The following is an 18,955-nucleotide window of genomic DNA, read 5'->3' on the forward strand; positions in this document are numbered from 1 at the left end:
CCTTTTGTGACTACCTACAAAAATCTTAAAAAACGAAAAATCCACTCAAGTTTTCGTAAGTCAACACTAATGGATAGAAAGGATTACACCTGGGGAGTAAGAATTTATGGGGTGGTACGGGAATTATTAGTAGTGACACCCGGTGGTATGCGAATTATTGGTAGTCACACCCACACAATGGCTTATTTATGAAAATAACCATTTAGGAAGTTGAGAAGAAAAAGACCGATTTATTTATTTTTATTTGAAGATATTATTTTAAAAAATTATAATTTTATTTTATTAATAAAAAATTATAGGCTAATTTTAATTAAGGTTTTGTAAATAATTTTTAAAAAATTAAATAAAATAAATATATAATTTTTCTTATTTATAATATATAAATAATAATAATATTATGTCATTTTCATTATCGTGTTTTGAAGATGAACCACATTTGTTGGTTCGAAATGTGTTGACCAAAATCTTCAATGTAATTTCTTTCGAAAAACATTTTAAACATCACATATTTTCTCCTAAAGTGTCGTGTCTATACCTAAATTAAATTTTAGCTTTAAAATGTCTATTACAACACTGATCTTTCTTACCTCTTAAGAGATCAAAATTATGTTAATTTTGGAATGTTTTATATATATATATATATATATAAAGAAAACAAAGTATAGCTCCAATAAAACTAAGAATGTTTCCCTGGTTGGAAGCAGGCGCTTTTAGTCATCCTAGGCTTATGATTTGATTAGGGTTTCTTTTCGATTAGATTTCAATGAACGGGATATCATGGGATCTCACATACGAAATTTAGCATGGGGAAACATGGATCTCATTCAAAACCATATTTGGGATGTTAGAGAAGGAAAATTGGTCCATTTTTAGGAGGATCCTTAGCATAAGTGGCCCAAGTTAGGTCAAAAAGGAGACTTGCAAATCATAAAACCCAACTCATCTCCTAGGGGAAAGTCATTATAGTTTAATATGGACCCAGTCCCAGGAGTCAAGCCAATGGAAGATCTAGGAGCATTGCTTTGAGTGGCTAGTTAATATCACTTGAGAAACCCATGATTCAATGCCAAAATAATTGGAAAACAAGAAGATTAAAACTCAATCTGGAATTGATATACTTCAATGGGGTTATAATGCTTTTGGATCTTTCAATCTTAAGGAAGCTTATAGCATTCTCTTGAGAGCTATGGGACAAACTAGAGAAAATAGGTGGAGGAAGATTTGGAGGTTGAAACTATGGCCCAAGTCACATTATTCTTTTGGCTTCTCATATTAAATAATACATTAACTTGGGATAAGCTCCAAAAAAGAGGCTTTCAAAGAATTTCAATTTGCCACCTCTGTTTTGCCAATCTAGAAAATCTTGAGCACTTATTAAATAGTTGTAGGCTCTCATTAGAAATATGTGGCCATATGGACTTTATATTTCAGCAAATAGATCAAAGTAGAGATAACATGCTGACAATAATTGAGAAATGGGGATCTACCCCTTTTACCTATCTCATTTTAAATAGACTTTGGAAACTTTTCCCAGGGTTCATTTTATGGGACACTTGGAAAGAAAAAAACCAAATATTTTTCAAAAATTAATCCTCTACCTTGGACTATCTCTGGCATTCCATCTTTAATAAAATCATAGAAACACTCCTTCTTGTCTCTTTAGACCAATCAAGACTACGGATGTGATCAATGGGAAAATCATATACTTTCATTATTGGATCCACAACAAGCCACCTCTATTTCACAGGTCTCATTGTCTCACTCCAAATCAACAATTCCTACCCTATGGTCTCCTCCGCTGGAAGGTCTTTTAAAGTTAAATTTCAATGTTTCCTCCAAAGTAACCCTAGACTAGCTCGTATTAGAGGAGCCATAAAGGACAACTAATGTCAATTTTTTTATATTTGTGTAGGAGATCTTAGCACAGATAGAAACAATACAACAAAAAAATTTGCACTAGAACAAGGTCTAATCATTGCTAATAGGAGAAACTATCATAAATTAATAATAGAATGGGACTCAAAAACTATAATTCAAATGGTTAGAAAGATTCAATGTGGCTCTTTCCCTTCCAAATTCTCGAGCAACTAGATACTTGAAGCCATCCTAGCAAGAGATGCAAAACTTTTGGAATGCATAGTAGCTCCCATTCTCATGCATGTTAGAACGAATGGAAATGAAATCATAGATAAACTAGCTAATGAGGGGCTTAACTTTAAAATTGACATGTTGGATAAAAATTGGACTAAAGAAATTCTGGTTATGGTCCATATGTTAGGAGATTTCAATCGCACAAAGGGTGCCCAAGTGTGGGATCCATGCCAAAACATTGAAATGCGGGTGAAGGAGTTAAGAGGGGGGTGTGGGATAACCCTCGAATGGTAGTCTACATGTTTGGAAGAGTTGGTTAGAATGGATGTGTATGAGGTGCACTCGTGGGAGTTCTGGTACATCATGCAAGTTAATGGGTGGGAGGCATTGGAAGTACACCCAGAGTTTCAATCTGCCTTTGAGTCTTCGTTAATTATAATTAAGGTGAAAATTTGCAAGAATTATGGGAAATCTTGAACCAAAGTGGCAATGGTAGGCAAGGACATGGGTCTCTTGCTAGTTATTCAAGTGAGGCATCCATCTTTGTTGTCTTCTGAGTGTTTATCCCCTTTTCTTTGTTGGTGATTTGGCTGGGGTTTCCTCATTGTTGTGTTTTACATACCATAATGCATTGGATGAACAACTCAATTTGAAGCTCCAGGAAGCAATGCCTTTATTCTCTGGTTTAATTCTAACAATCAGTTTCAAAATGTAGACACGATGTCTCCCCTTCACTGGTTCAAGGGCCAGACTTTAGAAAATGTCCAGCTTTCGTGTGGTGATAAATTCTCTATCTCCTAGACTTTTCCTTTTAAGGTTTTTACTTCTACACTTAAATTTCAAGCTTAGCCTTTTTGTTTGCTTATTTTTCAACAATTTAGGCCTCTTCTACACTTTAATTTAAGTGGTTGTTTATCAAGTAGTTTGAGTGTCTGGAAAGTCCAACCTTGTTCCTTTTTTCAGATATGGGTTCTCCCCTATGATGTGTTTTATCCTCTCCCTATTTGGCTTTCCTTCTCAAGATATTGGTTTAGGCTTCCTCCTTGTTACCTCATTCTTGATACCCCCTACCCTCTTCCTAATCCTAGTATGGCTCGTCGAAGGGTCTCCTATGGCTGTAGATGAGGTAGGAGGGGTAGAGGCCCCCCTTCAACAAGATCTAAAGCCCTTCAATCTTCAACCTCTCATCTAAGAGCTCACGTTGTTGCTTGTCGATATATGGTTTGTTTTATTGAGGAATTTCAAAGGTCATCAAATGAATTATTTCTGAGGCCAAGAAAGAGGTTCACTAAAGTTGAAGATTTATTCTAGATCATCTTGTTGAAAGAGAAACAAGGAACTAGATTCCAAAGATTGGCACCTTAAACTATTCTAATTAATCTTCCTACATGCAGGTTTTCAATCTATACTAGCACATTAAAACTCTTATGGGTAAGGCTCTTATGATTCAATGCATACTCTCACCAGGAAATACTTGTGTGCACTATTTAGATGATGGATAAAGTTGAGAAGTTGAACAAAAATGTCTCTATTAGACCTTTCATTCACTAAATTTGAAGATGATACTGGCCATCTTCCATTGATATGGGTGGACTCTCCTTCAAGTTAACATGCTTAGGAAAACCAATTTTCATGTCAATGTTTTATACTATGGCATTGTTCTAGTCATCACTCTCAATTTTTAGCAAATAAATATTGTCAGTTTTCTTTTCATTTTAAATGATAGATTTATAGCTTGCTCGATGATCCAAAATGGAGTTTGGATAGACTCCTAAGTCTAAGTGTTCCTTACTTAGGAAAATGAAAGTCTAAGGAAGTTCCTGGAACTAGCCGCATTGCAGATATCGTCTCATTCTGAATCTACTACAATTTGAATGGGCCAAAATTGACTTAGGATGCAGAAGTTACCATAAAATGAAGTTGCCTATATCCCTTGGAAAAAGGAGCAAAATCCTCATAAATATTCAAAACTAGTGCAAAAGGAGAAGTTTTAGACTTGAATGATAACACTATCGGAACCCAAAAACCTGAAGAAAACAATGAAGTAAGGCCTATCGGAGGCTTAAACCAATAGTGAACATGAGCCATCGGATCTGGCCGATCAAACGGTCCAGATCCAATCGGCATGTCACACCGGCGGTGGAAATCGGAGGCATAACATGCGATGGGACTAGGCCGATGCGATATCGCGATCGTCAATATCAGTGGATCACAATCGGCGCTGGCATAGACCCTATCATATGGGAAAGACCTCGGGCTTGTGCGATTTGCAATTGCAACTTGTCGCATCACAATATCGCATCGGCGCATTACAGAGGAGCAAGGATATGTTTTATATATATATATATATATATATCTGCAATGCGATTGGCCGGACCCGACGACAATATGAACCGGGTTTCATATATTTTGAAATCCGCCGAAAGGCATTTTTTTAAATGTATTTTCGTATATTTCGCTATTAAACGAGATACAAAGGGGAAGCGCGATGCGATGAAATCCGGACCCGAAGGGGTTTTTGAATGAAAATGAATAATATTTCAAATCCGTCATAAGCCATTTTTGCGATATTTGCACTGTTTTAATGAAAATTTTAAATACAAAGGGAAACCTTGGAACAAGGCATGGGCGACTTGCGATAGCGATTATGGGTGGACCCGATGGGAGTTTAGGACGTGGTTATGAAAATTTGAAGTCCGGAACAATGTTTTCTACGGATTTTCCCGTGTTTTATAGCGTTCTCTATGTAAGCAGGGAACGACTGTTTCTAAGGATTTCAAGCGCCGATAGTCCCCTTCTGTTACAGTATAGGTGGCATTCATCCATAAGGGCATCTAGAAATGATTACTAACGCTCAATGAAGGGATTTGAGAGAACTGTGGCTGGAAGACAGAGAGCCCGAGAGGGGAAATGAATCAATAGCGCCGATTTGGCTTAAAAGCCACAGAACGACAGAGAACAAAGGGATTTTTTTTATTGTTGGTTGCTGTTGTGGATTATTGAGGGTTTGCTGCTGAAGGTGAAGCCAAAGCAGGAAGCTAAGGCAAAAGAGGTAGCGTAGAGGAAAAAGAGCAGCCAAGGGAGTCACTTGCAACCCAAGTGAAAAGCCAAGAAGGCTGTAAACTGATAGAAGGCAGAAAGAAGCCAGAGCTGAAGAGCCCAAGCTAGAGCCAGAGTCGAAGAGCTAGAATCAGAGCCAAAGAGCCAGAACCAAGAGCCAAGAGCCCGAGCCAAGAGCCAGAGCCAAGAGCCAGAGCTTCAAGAGCCAGGGGATAACATGGTGTCTGAACCCACTGTTTCTATGTAAAAACAACAGGAGTTGAGCCAAGAGCTTGTAAAAAGGACTTATACCATAATCCCAGAGAGCCTAGTTGAATTAGCTAGAGCTCACGGAGATGTAGCCCAAGAGTTGTGGGTGAACTCCAAATTAATATTGTTGTTCATGTGTCTGCTTTATTGCTGCATTGCCTCTGCTGCTTTATTTATTGTTATGTATATTTGTATATCAGTTTGAGCACATCAACTTACAACACAACAACAGAATTTAAGGCATAATCAGTTAAAAACAAATACAAGCATACACCCATATTTTCAAGCACATATTTAATTCCGCATTGGTTAATCATTAAGACTTGGGAATATTCAAGCTTTGGAAGTGGGAGAGGTTCTTGTAAGTTGGACAAGAAGCCTAAGAGCCCCATTTTCAGATCAGGTGGTATCAGAGCTTAAGATTGATTAACCACACCTTTAAGAAGGTTATATCAGAATGCTTGATTGACAGATCAGAGATTGCTTGTTTGAAAGGTGTTTACACAGTCAAGGATTGATTGTGTGCTTGTTTGTAGACTGACTATTTTTTGAGTTTGCAGAGGTGAAGGGAAAGCTATTGATAGCTCAGTCCAGGAAGGACATAAAGGAGAAGGGCTAAAGGCATTCTTCTATCCCAAAGGACCTCAAAGTAGGCCTTGAAGCACAAGAGGTTTGTTGCAAAAGGATTGCTTGAGTAAGCTCTTTATTAATCTTGTTTTAAGTTCTTTGTTCATTGGCATAATAACAACTTCTTCAAGTGAGGCCTCAAATTCTCCTTTCTTCACAAAAGTCTTTGATGAAGACATGAAGCAAGACTTGTTCATCATGATGAATATGGTGAGAGAAATGTATGAGGATGGAAGGAAGAGCAACATACTTAGAGAACAGTTGAATTCTGTGGAGGAAGAGAAGTAGTTGCTTTTTGACAAATTGCAGGAAATGGAGAGGCAACTTCATATTGCAAATAGGAACCTGAAAAGGATGCATGAGTTGGAGACACAACTCTTTGTTGCCCAAGAAGCCTTAGTAAAGTATCAGCTTGAAGAAGAGTCAAACCATTCCAGTTTGTCTTCAAATTCCTCTAAGGATGCTTATATTGGTTCTTTTGAAAAAATACTAGAGGCATAGGTTCCAAGCTAATGTCCAAGATGGGCTATGAAGGAAAAGGCTTGGGTAGACATGCACAAGGTATCGTTGAGCCAATAATGATTGAGGAAAGGTCTAAGTATTTGGGTCTTGGCTATGGGCAAGCTCATGGAGAAAGTTCCAAAGCTGCCATGAAGGCCATTGAAACAGCTCCAAGAAGGGGTTGCATTGCAGAGTGTGAAGATTGTATTCAGGAGGAATGCAATAGCTTGAAACATCATTTGCAGGATGCAGGTGTTCAGAAGCACACACTTGAACCAGAGAGTTGGGTAGACTCCAACAACCTTGAAGAGATTGATGGTGTTCCAAAGGGAGTTCATTTGCTTCACCTCCTCATGAAGGCAATAAAGGTGAAAGAGAAATGTATAAATCTGGTTCCAAACATTTTCCTTTTGATTGTGCAAAGCATGATAAATTTCCACATATGTATGGGAAAATAGTTACATGTTCCTTTTGTGGTTTGGATAACCATAATGTTTCTAGATGTTGGAAGAGAATGGCCACATATAGGAAGAAGAAGAAGGAAAAGAAGCAAGAAGCCAAAGGTCCATTGGACAAGGAAAATCATGTTGTCAAGAGGATGCACATGCAGTGGACTTACTGCCATAAGCAAGGACATCTTGCTGCAAAATGTTGGACCTTGAATCCAGTGATGCTTCCACAAAAGTTGAAGAAAGTGGAAAGAGAAGATGGTAGAAATGGAAGTGAAGATTCCATGAATGATGTGTCTCAGAATGATTCACACGATGACGCTGGTGTGCAGACAGAGGTAGTACCTTTGAAAGGGATTGGTAAGGAATGGTTAGAGTTCTTATATGATTGAGATTGCATGTCTATTGATGCATCTACATTATATTTCATTTCAGCTTCGAAAGTACAGTGTGCTTAAGTGAAAGTTGAAGGATGAAATGCATGCATGAGCATGAAATGCATGAACACAGGGATGTTGATGTTTTTCTTGTATTTGAACATGTATGTGTAATTAACTTGCAGGGTTGATTGCTTTGACATGCATGTGATGCAATGTTGACTTGGGATAAGTTAACTTGGTCTCCAAATGGAGATAATGATGAAGAGTTTCATTTTTTGAAAAAGAGTTCTAATGGTCTTTTTCTACATGCTTGACTTGAAGGGTCATTTGTTTAAAGGAATGTTTTGTGGGCTTATTATCTAGTCCATCATTTGTATGCAGATGTAAGACATGGAGGTGTTCACAACCTATGAAATCTGTTTCTTTTGGTGAAGCAGGAGTTTAGGCCATCCAGTTTTTGTCTGTATTTCTGTTGTCTAACAGATACAAATGAAAGTTTTGTGGAGCAGATGTACTTCACATTTGTTTGAGCCAACTTGGATCAATGATCAAGGCAAGAAGTTCAAACCACCTTCTATGACCATTTCGGTAGAAGTTCTGCAGGAAGGAAAGGAGGAAGACAATTCTTCCTAAGAGGACCAGCCCATCCAAGAAGGGAAGTGGTCAGAAACTTTGGTTCAGAGGCACTATGCAAAGGCAAGTGTAGGGAGGCCGAAAGAAGAGGGCGAGTCACTCTCATTTACTGTTGAGATCAGTGTATCAGTCTTTTGGAGACCAAAAGTTCTTTTAGTGGGAAGGCATGATCCAAAACGAAGTTTGGATAGACTCCTAAGTCTAAGTGTTCCTCAGTGAGGAAAATGAAAGTCCAAGGAAGTTCCTGGAACTAACCCCATTGCAGAGATCGTCTCATTCTGAATCTACTGCAATTTGAATGGGCCAAAATTGACTCAGGATGTAGAAGTTACCGTAAAATGAAGCTGCCTATATCCCTTGGAAAAAGGAGAAAATCCCTTAAAAAGGGATCCTAAAAACCCTCTAAGTCTTCAAAATCCTCATAAATATTCAAAACTAGTGCAAAAGTAGAAGTTTTAGACTTGAAGGATAACACTATCGGAACCTAAAAACCTGAAGAAAACAGTGAAGTAAGGCCTATCGGAGGCTTAAACCAATAGTGAACAGGAGCCGTCGGATCTGGCCGATCAAACGATCCAGATCCGATCGGCATGTCGCATCGGTAGTGGCAATCAGAGGCATAACATGCGATGGGACCAGGCCGATGCGATACCGCGATTGCCGATATCGGCGGATCGCAATCAGCGCTGGCATAGACCCTATCATATGGGAAAGACCTCAGGCTTGTGCGATGAGCGATTGCAACTTGTCGCATTGCAATATCGCGTCATCGCATTACAGAGGAGCAGGGATATGTTATATATATATATATATATATATATATATATAACATATCCCTGCTCCTCTGTAATGCGATGACGCGTATATATATATATATATATATATATATATATATATATATATATATATATATATATATATATATATATATATATATATATATATATATATATATATATAGATATATATGCGATTGGCCGGACCTGACAGCAATATGAACCGAGTTTCATATATTTTGAAATCCACCGAAAGGCATTTTTTTTATGTATTTTCGTATATTTCGCTATTAAACGAAATACAAAGGGGAAGCGCGATGCGATGAAATCCGGACCCGAAGGGGTTTTGGAATGAAAACGAATAATATTTCAGATCCGTCATAAGCCATTTTTTACGATATTTGCACTGTTTTAATGAAATTTTTATATACAAAGGGAAACCTTGGAACAAGGCATGGGCGACTTGCGATAGCAATTATGGGTGGCCTGATGGGAGTTTAGGACGCGGTTATGAAAATTTGAAGTCCGGAACAGTGTTTTTTGTGGATTTTCCCGTGTTTTACAGCGTTCTCTGTGTAAACAAGGAACTACTGTTTCTAAGGATTTCAAGCGCCGATAGTCCCCTTCCGTTACAGTATAGGTGGCATTCATCCCTGAGGGCGTTTAGCAATGATTGCTAATGCTCAGAGAAGGGATTTGAGCGGATTGTGGCTAGAAGGCAGAGAGCCCAAGAGGGGAAATGAATCAACAACGCCGATTTGGCTTAAAAGCCACAGAACGACAGAGAACAAGGGGATTTTTTTTTTATTGTTGGTTGCTGTTGTGGATTATTGAGGGTTTGCTGTTGAAGGTGAAGCCAAAGCAGGAAGCTAAGGCAAAAGAGGTAGCACAGAGGCAAAAGAGCAGCCAAGGGAGTCACTTGGAAGCCAAGTGAAAATCCAAGAAGGCTGTAAACTGATAGAAGGCAGAAAGAAGCTAGAGCCGAAGAGCCCGAGCTAGAGCCAGAGTCGGAGAGCCAGAGTCAGATCCAAAGAGTCAGAACCAAGAGCCAAGAACCAGAGCCAAGAGCTAGGGGATAACATGGTGTCTGAACCCACTGTTTCTATGTAAAAAAAACAGGAGTTGAGCTAAGAGCTTGTAAAAAGGACTTATACCATAATCCCAGAGAGCCTAGTTGAATTAGCTAGAGCTCACGAAGATGTAGTCGAAGAGTTGTGGGTGAACTCCAAATTAATATTGTTGTTCATGTGTCTGCTTTATTACTGCATTGCCTCTGCTGCTTTATTTACTGTTATGTATATTTGTATATCAGTTTGAGCACATCAACTTACAGCACAACAACATAATTTAAGGCATAATCAGTTAAAAACAAATACAAGCATACACCCATATTTTCAAGCACATATTTAATTCCGCATTGGTTAATCATTAAGACTTGGGAATATTCAAGCTTTGGAAGTGGGAGAGGTTCTTCTAAGTTGGACAAGAAGCCTAAGAGCCCCATTTTTAGATCACTTGACATGTAATGTTAAAGTTTTGAAACTCTAATACTAGTCTAGTTTCCCAAGTGGCAGACCAGTCACCCATGAAAAACAATTACTTAACTTTCTTTAAAAGCAATATAAAGTGTCTAACCTTACCATAATTTAAAAATAAATAAATAAAAAATCATTCATTCATTTAATTAAAAAATTATATATATATATATATATATATATATATATATATATATATATAGATATATATATATATATATATCTATATATATATATATATATATATATATATATATATATATATATATATATATATGATAAATTATTCTTTATAATTATTATTTGTGCCTTTTTGCATCTTCATTAACACGCATCTATTAAAGCCTCTCCAATAGAATCACTAAGTGTCTCTAGGAAAATCACTCTGTTGGAGGAAAAATGATCAAATATACCACACTCCTCTTTTAAGTGTCTCTAGGAAAATCACTCCATTGGAGGAAAAATGATCAAATATACCACACCCATCTTTTAAAGTCTCCAATAAAATCATTCTTTGTTTCTAGGAAAATCATTCCATTAGAGAAAACAAATCAAATATACTTTTTGTGATTGTTAGTCTCATTAAGCTATAGAAAATGGAAACATTATTCAGCGTACACTAAACCAATGATTGACTTAGTATATACTATGATTATCATATAAAAAACAATTGCTAATGATTGACTTAGTGTATACTCTGATGATCATATAAAAAACAAAATTTGCATGCAATCAGCCAATAATTGGTTAAGTGCATACTATGGTGATCATATAAAAAACTATGATGGTCATAGATGATCATGTGTGACATTTTTCGGCATCTCAGCTCCACAACATTTCCGACAGCTCCTTCGTTGTGTAGCTCTGGCTCTCCCAGGTGTAATTACAAGTGGTGATAAGATAGTCCTAGCCCCACTATAAGCATTCAGTGCTAGCTCCATGCCGATTTCAAATGATCTCTCCCTACCCAAGATTTTAAACTAAATAATCGGGCGTGAAATTTATAAACATCAACGAGGTGGAGATCAACAACATCAGGGATGAAAGGGAGGGGCATCAAAGGTTCATGATATACGATTACATGACCAATGGAAGTATCAACGAAAATATATTTGGAAGAAATTCCATGGCCTAAACTTTGAGTTGGTTGCAGTGCAGGAACATCTTCATGGGGACTGCCAAGGGGATGGTGTATCTCCATGATGGAATCAAGTTGACAATTTAAGACAGAGACATAAAAGCCACTACCATTTTGTTATAATAACAATATGAATGTTTGTGTCATCATGATGAGCATGACTAAAGGAGGAGGAGAGAATTGTTGTTAACCCACAACTCTCATGCATTTCCTTGTATTGTTCCTAACCAACATTTTACAAAGATGGCACACCCAGAGGTCGAGGTCGAGGTCGATAATTAGTTGTGTATTTCCTAGAAATTAATTATAATCTAGAGTTGGACGATAGGAAAGTGGTTTATGTGGGTGCATGATGTACACAATTTGTCATTGGGATTCATGGTGAGCATGTGTAGGAACTATTACACACTTTCCATTAGATTTCAGTTCACATTCTTTTTTATTTGGCTAGGAAATTTTCCACGATGCCTTTTTAGTTTTCAATCATTTCAAACTAACAAGGCAATTTGCAAATGATTACAATATTTGAAAAAAACTTGCAAATTTGTAATTCACATAATTTCATAAAGTTGGAGGTGGTTAAATTTTTTTTTGAAAAATGAATGCAATTGGAAAAAAAATGGGTTCCATGAGATACACTATCAATTTCGGTAATTCTTTGAATAACAAAGCTAACATGATTTATTTGAATAGATTATGATTTTTGTTAGCAAACAACTTTCATTTGATAATGTCTTCCTCCTAGATACCCTTCTATATTGATAGTTTATACAATAATCATAAAAACTTGGTATCAACACTCTACTCAACACAGTGAGGAAGGTGTCCATTCCTCTAGTTTTTTTTTTCCAAGAAAAATGTCCAAAAATACATTTTGCATATGCATTCCATCATGCATTCCAAATACAACCAGGATCCTAGCCATGGAAAAATAAAAACATAGTATCTGAACATACCCGTGCATCCCATAAAAAACATCCATATCCCCACAAGGGGGAAAAACATGGAAGTTAACCACAAAACACAATGGTCCATGAAGTTGTTTAGTAGCAATTGATACACAAGTATGGGTATCCCAGTCTTGTGCATTAAGCACCTAGATATATATGTCGAACATCATAAAAGAAACTAAACATAAAATAATCATAAAAAAGTCCATACAATAAATATATACAAAAAATAACTATCTGAATAAATAAGCGAGGATCCTTAAGAACTGGTTCCTCTGAAAATAGCCGACGATAATACTACCAAGAATCCTGACCGCCAAATTATGTCATATGTCAAAGCCCCCGATCCAGGAGAAAGCCTTCTTTAGAAATCTTGTCAACAATCCTATAATTCGTTCCCTGAAGACATGATTAATTGACATGGTAACATATGAAGCTTTCAAACGAAAAAATATTAGCAAGTATAAGTGAAAGAGAAATAGAGTGACAAAATTGTGAAGCATTAACCGAGTTGACCACCAGGAGAGAGTCCCCAAAAATCTGAAGTCGGTCACAACCCTTTTCTAGAGCAAAGGCAATCAAGTATTTGCACACCAATAGTTCAACCAAGTTATTTGTGCCTTGCGTGAAACCCATACTGATATGAAAGAACACTCGTTCAATTAAGTGAAGGATGAAACCCCTAACGCAAAAAGCCCCATCCTCCTGTGAGTCCCCATCAAAGTATCGCCAAGGAAAGTTTAATTCTTGATTTTCCACCAAAATCTCTTGATCTTTAGCCCATGGGCGAGACAGGGGAAAGTGATCCATGATAGCCAAATAGTCGACAGTGATTCGGGCATGGGAAGAGGAAGTGTCCCTAAAAATAGCTCGATTGTGAGCCAACCAAATGTCCCATGCAATAATTAGGGGCAGATATTTAAACTAATAGGTCTCCCTGAGCTCGACCCAACCTTTATAGATATCCACAAAAGAGGCACCCTCCCATCAACAAAAATCCCCTAAAACTCTGTTGAATGACAACCAAAATTCTCTTATAAATGAGCAGTGAGTGAAAATGTGTAGTATAAACTCTTCAACATGCTTACACAAAGTGCACCAGCCTAGGCCAATCTTATGGCACCTTTTCATAATGTCCCAAGTAGGAAATTTACCCATAAGAATACACCAAAATAGAATTTTTGATTTTGATGGAAATTTGGCCAACTAGAGCACCCTCCACCACCAGGTAGGTCACATTATCTATGTAATGATGTTTAAATAAATGTAGCCTTCTCTGGCAGTGTATAATCCAATTGCGTTTCCGTCCAAATAAGGGCATCCTCTTCCTCTAAAAGTTGGATATGGGTTGAATTAAGAGCATTTAGAAACAAGCCCCATTCTCTACAAAAGGCTACAAGAAGACCAAAGATGGATCTCGATCATCACCCCTAGCATCAAATGTTGGTTCGAGTTGGGTCTTCAATATGGGCCAGTCTAGTGAAACCGTGCTCCCGGAGCCAAACAATCTGACATGGAGAGCGGATGTGTTTCTTATCATTGCCCAACCATGGATCGATACCCAACCAAGCTTTGAAGCCTAGGCTAATTTTCCAGGCCAAACCTCTCGAGATCACCTCAAATGATTTTAGAACAAATCTCCAAACCACTGAAATGTTGGATCGGGAATGTTGAGGAATACAAATCCACTCCTCAATCAAATATGGAGCAAAATATTTTTGAGAGATTACCTTTGTCCAAAGACTTTGTGAGTCGATGAGTCTCCAAACACACTTTGTAGCCAAAGCCTTCACAAAAAAATAGAAAAATATTTTTTAGGTATCATCTTCCCAATAATTTTGGAACCACTATGTGTGTCCACTTGACCCATAGGAGCATATACTCATCTCCAATTCCCACCCATATAAAATTAAAACATAGGTGACGAGCTTGTTCCAGCACTCCCTTAGGGATCCAGGCCAGGGACATCTAATAAACAGGGATAGCTTCTAGGATTGACTTGACCAAGATCAACTGACTTTCCCAAGAGAGCCATCTAAAGATCCAAATTTTTAATCGTTTCTCCAGTTTAGTGATTAGCCACCTCCAATCTTCTTTCTTATAGTAGTTTGGATTTAATTAGAACCCCAAATACTTGAAACCACTTTCTATAGGCTCAACCTTGAAAGGAAATAAAAACTTGATCTGTTGTATGACCTGATCACTAAGATTGAAAATAAAGATTGTAGACTTATTATCATTGATGATGTTATAACTCCAAATCTCACTCTTATGGTTTGTGATGCTGCACTCATGGCCTAGGGCAACCCCTCCTTCCAGACCTGGTCCTAAAATTTAAAAAACAGTGTTTTATCCCCTATACGTGACATTGCCCTGAGTTAAACGCGTGTACACGCGGGTCTGTGTATACCCAACCTGTGTGTATGTATTAAAACACTTAAAAAAAAATTAAATAATTCCTTATTTTCGGGCGGAGATCGCGGGTTTTACCTGCTGATCACCTGTTAGTGCCCGTGGCCCAACTGTTCCCAACCAACTCCTAACTAAAAAACTACTTTGGAGATGGCATAAAAAGACATCAAAGGGAAGGCCTAAGGGAGAGAGAAAAGAAGAGCAAGTTTATTATGCTGAGATTTTCCCCTTAGACCAGGTCTAAAGTCCTTGGTGTCTTCTGCACTTCCCCCATTTTGCATAGGAAACCCTTGTTTCCATGTGTATTGGTGATCATTCATCCTTTATATCACCATTGAGTAAGACTTGGAAGGAGCTCTTGTTGGAGGCTTGAGGCTGGAACGAATCCGGGAGGAAGCTTTGCTTGGAGCCTGCTGAAGGTGTTTCAGGTGAAATCTTTCCGTTATATGTACTTTACTTGCCTTTATATAAAGAAACACGTCTTGGTTCCCGAAACAATCTTTCTTTGTGCTTATGAGATTCTTGTCTTAAATTCTTATGCAAGTAGTTACTTAAAGATTTTTATAACTAACTTTATAGCATGAAGATGGTTTTCATATAAGTATTTGTCCATGTACTATTGTGTTCTTTGATTTGTGTGTTTTACAGGTCAAAGGAGAAGAAGGGAACTCCAAGAAGGGTTTGGACCCTAAAGGCCTTCTCGAACGTAGGACCTTAGGTACGTACCCTAAACATTAGAATTTGCTTACAGTAAAGATAATGGCTGTGTGTGTGTTTCTTTGAATAAGCAATTTTCAGTCTGGTAGAGTCTTAACCCAAAGGACCCTAGGGGTACTTTCCCCTCAACCAGAATTGGCGACTTCGCTGGGGAACAACACTCTTGTTGTTCCTATATTGGGTAGTCTTCAAGCCAATCAAGGCTCAGCCTCTCTGTTTGCTGGCTCTGACTGTCTAATATGTTCTTGAACTCTAAGCTTTTCCAGTTTTTTCAGTCTGTATTTTTTTATTTTTCTTGAAGATCTTCAGATACGCTGTTTTGCTGGATTACAGAAGCGTATATACGCAAGTTGTACTAAGTGAACCCGCGTATACGCAGGTTTCCTCAGTTACAGTCGCGTGTACACGCACTCTGCACATCACTGCAAGCGCGTATATTATCTAATTTTCAAGATTTATAAATTTTCTTTTTGCTGAATGTCTATCTGGTGGTTTGGGTCAGTTTGAAGCAGTCATTTTCCAGTAACAGTCCTCTGTTTAACAGGGGGCATCTTGTTCTGAACTCTCTCTAGTTATAAGGAGTATTAGTCTTGTTTTCGTTGATTGCAAGCGTCATTGTTTTTTGACATACAAGATTTCTGGTTAAGAATCTTGACTGCTCTGTTTTGGCAGAGTAGGAAGATTGGATTCAATCTTTGTGTTCATTTTGTTTCGGTGACCCTTTTGTTTGCTTAACGAAACCATTTTTGTGACCATTTGCTCCTTAGTTTCGGGAAAGTTGTTTGTTACCATTTTCTTGAAACTTGTCTTTTGATCTTTTGGACTTTCATTGCTGCTTTTGATTGTCATGAGCGATTTCAAACGCATTTATTTTTGTTGGGTTTTCATCATTTGAAAGGTGTCAATTCACAAAAGTGTTTGGTTGCCTATTCATCAATCATTGGTGTCAGTATTTTTGAGAGAATTCTGTGAAAAATACTTCTTGGCTTCATTGAAAGAAAATCTTTTGAAAGTTTTGAGTTTCGCTTTCTTAAACTTGCTTTTCATTTGATTTCCTTTTTTGTGAAGTGAAAGTGCTTTGTGTTTATCTTAGAACTTGTTTTTATTGTTTGGACGAAATGATTGGTAACACATCATCTTCTATCTAAGCATTTTAGTGGCAAGACAAATTTGATAAGGCAACAACTTTCCTTCTTTGTTTTTAGAGTAGTCTTTAAATCTTGCATCCACATATAGTTCTTGCATTAGGATAGATTTGCATCTCTTTTTAGGCATATATAGTTTTGTTAGTTTTTGTGAGTGTGGAGTCTGAAAAGAAAAGGAAAATTTGTTTATATTACAAGTACCTCTGAACCTCATAGAAATTGCTCTTCATCGAAAACAAAAAGTGCATGTGCATGTAGCTAAGTTTTATTAATTTCTTTTGCGTCCATAAAAAACACCACAAGTTTCATCTCCATTACCTTGTGACTTAAAGAACAACCTAATAAAATCAAGCGCTAATTAAAATCCACTAGAACTTTTTGTTTTAGTCAGTTACACCAACAAGTTTAGGATTTTAGGGCCTTGGATTAGGTGAGTGGAGAGTTAACTCTCCAAGGCCACATAAAACGTCAAACATAAGAGTTTGAATAACGAGAGAAAATCCAATAGCGTTAGGAAGACCAGGAAAGCTCCGGATCTGGGAGTTAAGCACGAGGGTCTGTGAAGACAGGGAAGAGAGATACCCCCTCTCCTACTTGTCCGAACTTACCTCACGACTGTTCCGCCTGGCTTCTGCGACGAGTTGGTACCCATAGTTGCCTCTCCTAGGGATCTACACAGGTGGCTGCGGAGGGGAATCCCGTGGCACCTGAGGTTGACGTTGTATCACTCTCGACAGTACTACTGGAGGGCACCCTTGCGAAGCTTGGGGGCTTGCACCGGCGCAGGTTGTTGTTAGGAGGTCAGTGTAACTTCCTCTGATACCTTCGCTGATAGGACTGGGCCCTCATCATCCCAGACTATCTTCGGAAGGCCCCTTGATTCACTTTCTCGTATTTTGGTGTCCGGTCCTAATCACCCGGAGCGGAAATACTTGGAAGTTGTTTGACTGGCTGTGTCTTTAGGGACTTTATAGTGTGTGCTCTGTGCTCCTAGTTGGCCTAGCTTTCAATTTTTTGAGTCTTTAGTTAGATCATAACAAAAATTCAAAGTGGCTGACCGATCTCCCAGACGGTCTCGAAGACTTCGTGGTCTTTCGCCGCCAAGTTTAGAGCCTTCTCCGAGAAGGCGCAGAGGGAGTACCACCGGTGGGGTTCGTCCTACGCCGGTTGACGCATCGGAGATTGATCCTCCTAGCGGAGGCATTATTGCCCAAGCAAGGCCTGGTACTTCTGAACAAGAGAGGGATAATCCAGTCCTTTCTCGAGTTCTTTTTCAAGCGGAGAATAACGTAGAGGTAGAAGAATTCTCAGAGTCATTAGGGGCTCCGAATTCTCCCCTACCATTTAGTCATCTAGACGTATTGGAATACGTTGGGACTCCGTCACATAGACCATCAAGTCCAGGTTACGCTACGCGCTTACCATTCATGATCACTACTGGAAGCATGGCTTCTATGAGTGCTACGACTATGCAAACCCCTACATCGGTGCAAGGGGGAGGAACTATTTCCATCCCCTCCACTTCCTTGTTTGGATATTTTGCGAGCACATCTCTACTTGGGTCTACCTCCATTCCGTCTACGAGTGGAAATGCCCAAACCAATGCTTTTGGTACTGGACTCTTCTCTTTTGGCACCCAATCACAGGGTATTCCATCGGTTCCGTTTAGTGCTGCTACGTCCATGATGGGCGGATCGGCTTCATTCCAGGGTTTTCCTTTCGGAAGTGGTCATATACCACATTCCAACGCGACGGTAGGATCCATGCCTTTTTCTTCTATAGGACAAAGCAGCAATCCTTTCCAAGGTTGGAATAACCCTGGGGTTAGTAGCGCGGGAACTAGGAATCCGTTTATCGGCCAACAAGGGAATAGGTCGTACACCATGGTTAGTTCGTTTCAAATTATTCCTCCCCTTGCTTCGGCTTGGAATCCATATCAGGGGTTATCAACTCCTTACCATTCTCTAGGAGGAAACTTTGCGGGTTATGGAGGTTATACGGCAGGAGTTGGTCAAACTCCGAATTTTGCTGGACCACAAGGCTTGCCTTTTGGTTCAGCCGGTTCTACTGGTCACTTCGGGCAGCCTGGTGCCTCCCAAATTCCAGGACAATCTTTTCAGAGCTTTGGGAGTTCTGCCCAGTCTGGGTGGAATCCCCTAGGTCCTCCTAGGCTTCCGTTTCTGGCAACGTTAAACTTGCCAGATCTCACAAAGTTAACAAATGACCCAATCAGGTATAATCTGGCCTGGCCTCCGGTCCCAACCAAACTCCCTTCGGACATTCCAAAATTCG

Source organism: Pinus tabuliformis, chromosome 1_2 (genome assembly GCF_031772625.1).
Source record: "Pinus tabuliformis cultivar Carrire ecotype Pingquan chromosome 1_2, CPIR1, whole genome shotgun sequence".
NCBI classification, from domain to species: domain Eukaryota; kingdom Viridiplantae; phylum Streptophyta; class Pinopsida; order Pinales; family Pinaceae; genus Pinus; species Pinus tabuliformis.